Below are 9,677 nucleotides of genomic sequence, written 5' to 3'. Positions count from 1 at the left end.
TATATATATATATATATATATATATATATATATATATATATATATATATGTGTGTGTGTGTGTGTGCAATAAGATCACAGTAAACAGGTGATTTCGGAATATGCAAAACATATGATTTTAACATGGTTAGTTTTGATGTTACTTCCTTGTTTACGAAAGTTCCTGTTGATGATTTATTAAGTTTCTTATCTGAAGAACTCGTTAACTATGATTTACCATTGCCAGTTCCTATCATTAAACTTATTAAACTTTGTATTGTTGATGCAAAATTTGTGTTTAATGATAAATTTTACACTCAGAAGTTTGGTATGGCAATGGGAAATCCTCTTTCACCTGTTCTTAGTAACCTATACACGAAATTTTTTGAAACAAGGTTACTTAACACAATCCTCCCTAATAGAGCTAAATGGTTCAGATATGTTGATGATATTTTGTGTCTTATGCCCAAAAATGTAGATATACACCATTTCCTTGGAAAATTAAATAGCTTAGCCCATTCTATAAACTTTACTGTTGAGTTTGAAGAAAATAACTCATTGCCTTTTCTAGATGTTTTAATTATTAAGGGTAATAATGAATTCAAATTTAAAATTTACAGAAAACCTACAAATAACTGTTCCTATGTCCACTATTATTCCTCGCATAAAGACAGAGTCAAACTGTCTGTTTTCTCATCAATGTTTCTGAGAGCTTTACGAATTTGTAGTCCTGAGTTCATAGATGAGGAAATATCCAAAATTTATGAAATAGGTAATGATTTAAAATACCCAAGAAATGTAATTGATAAATGTTTTAACGTTGCTAGAAATACTTTTTACAATCCAAAAAGGGACAACCAGCTTTATTCAACTAAAAATATGTTGGTTCTCCCTTACCATGAAAACTTGGTTGATATGCCTTCTCTTCTTAAGACTTTTAATATTAAAGTTGTATTCAAAAATCTTGATACAGTAAAAAAAACTTTTGATAAAGAATTCCCCCCAAAATGCTGATGGATGTGTCTATAAGATTCCTTGTAAAATTTGCGATAAAGTTTATTACGGTCAAACTGGTAAAAATCTCGAACTAAGATTAAAACAACATAAATATAGCATTGGAACTGGACAAGATTCCAATGCTCTATTTATTCATGTAAGAGATTTTAACCATCCAATTGATTTTCAAAAAGTTGAGAAAGTAGTATCAAGCAAGTCCATGGTCGACAGGAATATAATCGAATCTTGTTTCATAAAAAGCAGTTTTGACAATAATATGAATATTTCCTTTGGTTTATATAAATTAGATCCATTTATAATTAAAAGAATTTGGGAAGAATTTAATAATACACTGGACAAATAATTTTTAAATTTTCTTGGGTAGAATAGTTTGTGGGGTGAGTTGTGCAAAGGACCTATCCAAGTTGGGTCGGCGCGCGTCACGTGTTTAACCGTTGTGGGATCTGATAGTGAGGTGCTGGCCTGACCCCTTATATAGCTTCCTTGTATGCTTTACTTTCATAGTTCCTTGATAATGTGAGTAGTCACGAAAGCACTTGGAGATTCTCTATTTTTCCAGAGTGGTTGTTTTGCATATATATATATATATATATATATATATATATATATATATATATATATATATATATATATATATATATATATATATATATATATATATATATATATATATATATATATATATATATATATATATATATGTACTCACATTAGCTCACTAGCACACTGCTACTAGTGAGTAAAACACTATTATATATAAACAGGGAGGCTCCATTACACCCCCCTCTCTTCTGCAGGTTACTCAACCTGGAGCCTGTACTCCGAAAACTTAACAGGCCTCTGCACACTAGGGCCTTATAGGTAAACATGAGAGCACCGATTAATTAACCTATTGTTTAAACTTACAAAAAAAAAAATACTGTCCCTATAAAATCCAAACAGTGACGTCTTAGAACATCTTGCTCCAGGACTAATACGCGTCCGGTTTCAGAACCAATCCCGAAAACTGACATTACATATGGAGCGTAATACCCCGTCCCTAGACCACCGGTCTCACTCAGCTAGCTGGATCCAGTTAGTTGCAGTTAGTTAAGAAAAAAAATGGGAAATTAACCTTAGGTCTGGGGAAACACAAAATTTTCCAAAAATAAGAAAACTGCATCAAGCACTGTCTTGGTGCAATTTACTTGTACATAGAAAAACACAGTAAGAATTCCTCACCTTAAAGTTTATCTCTACAATGAGCACTGCTAATCCGCAGACGTGTGAAACTCGTTTGACGTAAAAGTGATCAGGTTTTATGCCAGATGAGCTCACAGTCACGTTTCATAGTTGTACCTACGTTGATGATTTTTTTATACATGATATATGTAACACTGGTCAACAATTTTTGAAAAGTTGTATGCTTCTTAAATGAGATTAGTTAATTCTCATGTATTTTTATGTTTTGAATCCAAATATGACCTTGAAAAATGCTTATTGGCTATAGTTGTAAAGATACGAGACATATCATATTTGATTATTTTATTATAGCGCACAATATGTGTCAGCATGTTTTAAATTCTAATCCATAACTACTCTCTGCCTTTTTGCTTGACGCTTATAGTGGGCTGAAGAATCATCTCTTGCCAATGTTCAGCAATAGTCTGCAAATATTCTTGTGCCCCATTTGCCCTGGTACTATTTTTCCATGGCTGAAATATCCTGGTGAAACCTTGCACCATGTTAGCTGATGGAATGTTAGGATATTCAATGGGCCCCTTTTTTTCTTTAACAAATCCTTTTGTACTGATGTACCATGCAGAAATAACAATTGTTGGTATAGTCTGTTGGCTCCCGCCATGTCATTAGCACAGCAAAAGGCATTCCTTCCTCTTCCTGTTCATTCACTGGCCAAGGTCAGTAGCACAATTGTTGCAGCATATGTGTGGAGCCCAGTTCTTATCTTGGTCACCAATCTTGCATCCAAAATATAAATGATATACCTTTCTAACCATAGCAGTTATACGGTGCTTCTGTGATGCAAAGGTCACCTCATAACAAGTGTAGCAGAAGTTGTCTGCCCTATTCACACAAGTATGAAGATAAACAGTTAGAAGATAAACTGAAAATTTATTCATTAAATTATCATTATAATACAGATCATGACAGTTAAGCAGAAGTATTGATATCATTCAGTAGGAAAATAAAATTAATATAACATGCCTCACAAGCATATCAATAGCTTGCTCAGTGAATATTTATTATAAGTTTAAAAAGTGTTTGGCTAAGAAAATCACCTACCTTTCACCTCAGAATGTAAACTTGCACATCACAACCACCTTCTCTGACTGCTGGAACAATAATGGTCAGTGAGACTCTGAGTGTGGTAAGAAACACTGCTGCAAGTCTGTTGGAACCTGTTGTGACATTTAGGTATATATTGAAAAGTAGAACTAACAAACAATTTTAACCATGATATTCATTATCAGTGACCTAAAATTAGTTGGAAATTGCTACTCTGGTCTCGGAAGCATTTTGGTTGTTGACCAGTGAATTAAAGAGCTGAATGGGTTACCTCTGAACATATTAATTACATAAAAAGTATACTCAATAATTATATAAAAGTAAACTAATTATAAATTGAGAAAGTCTCTTTAAACAGTACAGTGTCCATTATCATACATCTCTGCTTTAAAAAATAAAACATGCCCTTTAGATTATTATTAGAAATTGAGAAACTCTCTAAACCGCATTAGCATCCATTATCTCACATCTATGCTTTTAAATATGAAATAAGAACTTCATAAAAATATATAAACAAAGTCTCCAGAAACAGTACTAAAAATAGAAAATTACATTATCAACCCTGCGTCTCACAGCAATATGCAATAAGCAAAACTGGCTATGCAAAAGACACAACTAGAGGAAACTGGAGAGTACGGGAGGGAAAATTACCATACTTCAAAACTGGGAAGTTAGTCACATATAAATTTTGTCGGTGGGACAGTGGCCTTGAAGAAACACTGGAGTCATCACCATTGACCTCTCAAAAGATGGGCCTCACAGGTTTACACCCACACTGTCCTTCCAAGAAACCCTGGAGTCTCTCCACTTGGTGATCCAAAAAAGCAGGTGGGTCCTGGAAAAATAAAACACACAGGAACACTATTCATGACCTAAAAATGGTGAGGCTTCACCGCCAACACCGTACCACTACGTTTTGTCCAACAGTCCATACACCAACATCACACAGGTGAGGCCTCACCGCCCACACCTTATGTTAGTATACCTTACCTAGGCATGTACTGGCATGACTACCACCAGACACACACACACACACACTCTTGCGAATACCGATACCCCCTCCCCTCCGTCCACCAGCTCACGGAGCTTCAGTCCACTAGGTGGTCAGAAAGCCATCTTCTCACCTGTTGCAAAGACTGCAAAACGAGAGCAGATAAATATCTACACTACATTATGTACAGTACACACGAGACAGTGCATCAGCAACTACATTCTCTGTCCCCTTCACATAACGAATCACCAAAGTGAGCATTTGTGTGGTTCCTCGGTACGTGAAGGAAATGTACGACTGTGATCATTATACTGAAAAAAATCTGCACAATCAACACAAAACAAGATCCTCCTTTTTTGTTGGGGCATAAATTCTCTGGTGATTTCTAAGTTTACTGGCAGTAATTGTTCTGCTGCTTTCTTCAACAACGCAACACTAACACCAGCAGAACTGGCGTCCACTTGCAGAGAAAATGGCTGTGCAACATTGAAAATTGTCATTACAGGAGCAGTAACACTATTAACAGTTAGCACAACCCAGGCTGTGTAAATCAATTTCACATTACATTTATAGTTATACAAAAATTTAAAGTACTTGTAGAGTACAATTTCAAACACAGATATATAACTGGCACACTGGGTCATGGAAGTTAAATAACCCTGCTACATACTCACAACTTTTGTATCTAGTACATCAATGAAATTATTCATAAGAGGAAACCCTTCAACCTTAGTTTTCAGATTTACTTTGCTGCAGCCAGTGAAGATGCTGAGAGTGTCATCTAGTGTGAGACCCTTGAAAGTCAATGTCCACTGACTCTCACTGAGTACAGTGAAAATATAAAAAAAAACTTCACCTCTTAGACCATATACATCTCTTTGCAAAACAGCCATATACACCACTTTTCAGTCAAGTTTATTCTACCCAAAAACTTCTGAATTTGCTCAGCTACATTTACCTCATGGGGATTCATGCTCCCTTTTCTAACATAAAACTCATTTGCAAAGTCCCTTGGTGGCTGAGCCATCACACCAAACTTTTCTACTCCAACATCAAAAGTACTCTTTTCAAAGTCTTTTACTTTATTTTCATAATATTAGTCATTTCAGATTGCTGATAAAGGTAACCATACGCTTTTTTCTGATCGGGTGTGTGGGTTTTATTTTCATCAGAGACGTCATCCACCAGTAGTTACCATTCGCTACTAATCAGAGGGTTCCCAGGAGTCGGCTCCAGTACCTATACCTCCTATCTAGCCTCCAGATCATGTAGCACCACCTCATGGTTCCACGTCATCCTGGGCAGACTAGCTGGCCGGTTCACTGGTACCATCCACCTCATCTTAGCCAAACAGTCTCTGAAACTGAGAAAAAACACCGAGGGGAAAGCATCACCATCTTCATCTAGCCCATGACTTAATGTTTCCAGAGTGCTTCCCCGCACGGCAATTAAAAAGTGGGGAATACCCTCATCCCAGTCTTTCTGGTACTGGGTGCAACAAACATGCATCGTCCTGAGAGACTGGTGAAACCATTCTACTTTCCTTTGATTCTCAGAGTGATATACATTACTAGATTGTTTCTTGCTTACGTATCTCAAAACTACATGACATTTTATAAAACTTGACTTCTGGTTGGCTTGTGCAAAGCCTAACTGACAAAAATATTTCACCAGAAATCTCAAAACCACACACACAAAATTATTAAGGGGCAGGGACACTGGTAACCTGGGAAAAAGATAAGCGATGGGCAAACATTTATTATCCAGCTCTCCCTTGTCAATAGTGAAATATCCTCCACGAAAATCTGTAAAAAATTCAGAATCTCATCCTCAAATGGCTCTGACATGACTGCTTGGTCACATACTCTGTAAAATAAACATTTGTTAAATTTGGAAATCACTTCCCCTGTAACAGTTGGCAACTGAATAGCCTTCAGGGAGTCACCACGTCCCTGGAAATCAACCAACTGCTGCAGAGTCAGAGTATCCACGCCCATGCCAGCACCGAGACCCTCTCTCCCAAATCAGGTTTGACCTGGGCCGGTTCCTCAATGCCCAGAGTCTCCTGCTGGTCAGACTCAATGAACAGGCTCCCCAGGCTTAAACTGTCACCACAGTCAATAGAAAGATCAAGGCGAGGTACAGAAGTTCTTCCCTTGCTCACCTGACTAGTCATAGTACATAATGAAAAATTTTAAACACAGTAGCTTCAGTTTTTACCTTAAAAACCTTGTAAATCAGGGTCCTTCCAAACCAAACATTCCTCACTTTTGTTGCCTAGTAGTAAACAAACACCTGGAAGAGGTAAATCTTTTGTAGTACCTACAGGCAGGTACCCAGACTGGTAAACAGACTCTACCCACAACTTATGAATAGGAATCCTACCAGTGGATCCTGAAATCCGTTGAAAAAAAAAATATTTTCCAGTGTGTCTTCTGACACTGGTTATACATCCTTGCGCAAAAGGAAGAATGTACTACATCCGTCCCTTTTGCTCTACCTTCATTTTGATGTAAATCCACTGTGGACTTGCTTGAAAAGACCTTTGAGGGTCTAAAACAGTTGAACTTCCTGGTGTACTCTAGGGTAAGACTGCAATACAGATTACTGCATGTGTAACTGGGATACTTACATGAGAGTCTTGTGCAGCAGTCTGGTCCTTAAGCATCTCTCTACACTACTGCTGTAATGACCCTTCTTATTACAGTAAGTACAATTATAAACTTTAAAGGCACTATGCCCACCATGTTCCTTGGGGAACTGGGCTTTTCCTACCTGTTCTCTGATTTCCTGCACCTGAAACTGACTTACCACTACTTTGAACACGTAACTGAGAAGTAGACTTAAATCCCAGAGAACCATGATTCTGTTGGTTAGTAAACTCAAAACTCTTTGGATTATGAGGCTGGAAAAAATTTGGCTTAAACCTGTGAAATTTCTTACTCCTCCTAGTTGGTGGAGAAAATTTATTATTAACATAAACTGGGTGATAACTACTTCCAACTTTTTGGTTGTTAAAAACCTTTCACCCAACTGTAGAACATGATTAAAATGATTAAAATCTTTCTCCTCAAGATATGCCTTAAGGTCAGGAGGTACACAGTTCAAAAGATCATCTAGCAAAATTAAAATCATTACACCTTCATAATCACCTACAACATCCTTGGAGAGGCACCATTTAGTCAGGAGCCACATCTTCTCCTTTCTATAATCAACCAAGGATTGCCCTTCCTGAAACTTTGAACCTCTAAATTTCTGCCTATACCTCTCTGGCAATATCTGATAAGCCAATAACACAACATCCTTCATCTTCTCATAATCTGAAAATTCATGTTCATCTAGAGAACTAACAGTTTGCAACCATTTACCAGTTAACTGGGTTCTGGCTAATGTGACCCAGTTACTGCCTGGCCACTTATGGGACTTTGCTATTTTGTCAGTGTGAAAAAGTTGTCAAGATCTTTTTCTACCCTGTTAAGTGTTCCATTTTGTGAAGCAGCAAAATCTATTTCTTACTCTCTCTCTCTCTTTAACCCTAAAGATTTCTAACTCCTTCTCTTCCCGTATTTTAGTACGTTCAATCCTCTCAGATCCTTTTCTCCCAAAATTAGAGCCAGTTTTAGTCTTAATATCTTGGCTTCATTATTCTCATTATTAGTAGTGGAGTTTGATCCAGGATCTCCTCCCAGACACTTGTCAGTACTAGAATCTCTACTGCTTACAGACATCTTAGTAATTAATAGCATAAAACACTTGCTAATTACAGAAGAAATTACTTATAAAATAATAAATCAAACAGCAAAGCACATAGGATCATTAAATTATTATTATTCACAGATAATTATTATTATTAAATAACTCCCTAAATAACTAAATGAGCACACACAAAAATCTGACAGAAAAATAATTGTATTAATTACACCCGAAAAAAGTTATAACTATTAATATTTTATAAATCCTTCTTTTAAATAATGAATTGCCAGGTTTCAAATGTGAATTATCATTCTAAATTTGACAATACTTCCCTTTCAGGGCCCTATGTTACGCATGTGACAGCTTAATGTAAATAAAAGACCTAACTCCTAAAGGGCAAATGATATTTATATTATTTAAAATAGAAGAGAAACCACTCTAGCGCCAGCTTGTACCTTCACATTAAATGTGGAGACAGTATTAAATTTATTATAAGGAAGGACACAAAAACTTACCTACACACACACACACACACACACACACATAAATATGTCGTGCCGAATAGGCAGAACTTGCGATCTTGGCTTAAATAGCAACGCCCATCTTGCCATATAGGACAAGTGAAAATTTGTGTATGCAATAATTTCGCCAAAATCATCCTGAACCTAACGAAAAAAATATATTTGATTCTGTTTGTTTAGTACTAAATTATTGTAAACGTATTTAAAATATATTTAGTTGGGTTAGACTAAAATAAATTGCTATTGTTATAATAAGGTTAGGTAAGTTTTCTAAGATTCTTTTGGTGCAAAATTAAATTTTTTTACATTAACATCAATGAAAAATATATATCTTTAAACCTATAAGAGAAAATTTCAGAAAGGACTTAATTTTAAATGAGTTCTTGCTAATTGACCAGTTTTACATATTCGGCACGACATATATATATAAATATATATATATATATATATATATATATATATATATATATATATATATATATATATATATAATATATATATATATATATATATATATATATATATATATATATATATATATATATATATATATATATATATATATATATATATATATATATATATATATATGTATGTATGTGTGTGTGTCGTGCCGAATATGTAAAACTGGTCAATTAGCAGGAACTCATTTAAAATTAAGTCCTTTCGAAAATTTTCTCTTATACGTTCAAAGATATATTTTTTTCATTAATGTTAATGTAAAAAATTTTAATTTTGCCCCAAAAGAATCTAAAAAAACTTGCCTAACCTTATTATAACAATCGCAATTTATTTTAGCCTAACCCACTAAATATATTTTAGATTTGTTTACAATAATTTAATACTAAACAAACAGTAAAATATATTTTTTTCGTTAGGTTCAGAATGATTTTGGCGAAATTATTGCATACACAAATTTTCACTTGTCCTATATGGCAAGATGAGCGTTGCTATTTAAGCCAAGATCGCAAGTTCTGCCTATTCGGCACGACATATATATATATATATATATATATATATATATATATATATATATATATATATATATATATGAATATATATATATATATGAATATATATATATATATATATATATATATATATATATATATATATATATATATATATATATATATATGAATATATATATACATATTCATATATATACCATATACATATATATATATATAT

Source organism: Cherax quadricarinatus, chromosome 20 (genome assembly GCF_038502225.1).
Source record: "Cherax quadricarinatus isolate ZL_2023a chromosome 20, ASM3850222v1, whole genome shotgun sequence".
Taxonomy (NCBI): Eukaryota; Metazoa; Arthropoda; class Malacostraca; order Decapoda; family Parastacidae; genus Cherax; species Cherax quadricarinatus.
Note: the sequence above shows the minus strand (reverse complement) of the source record.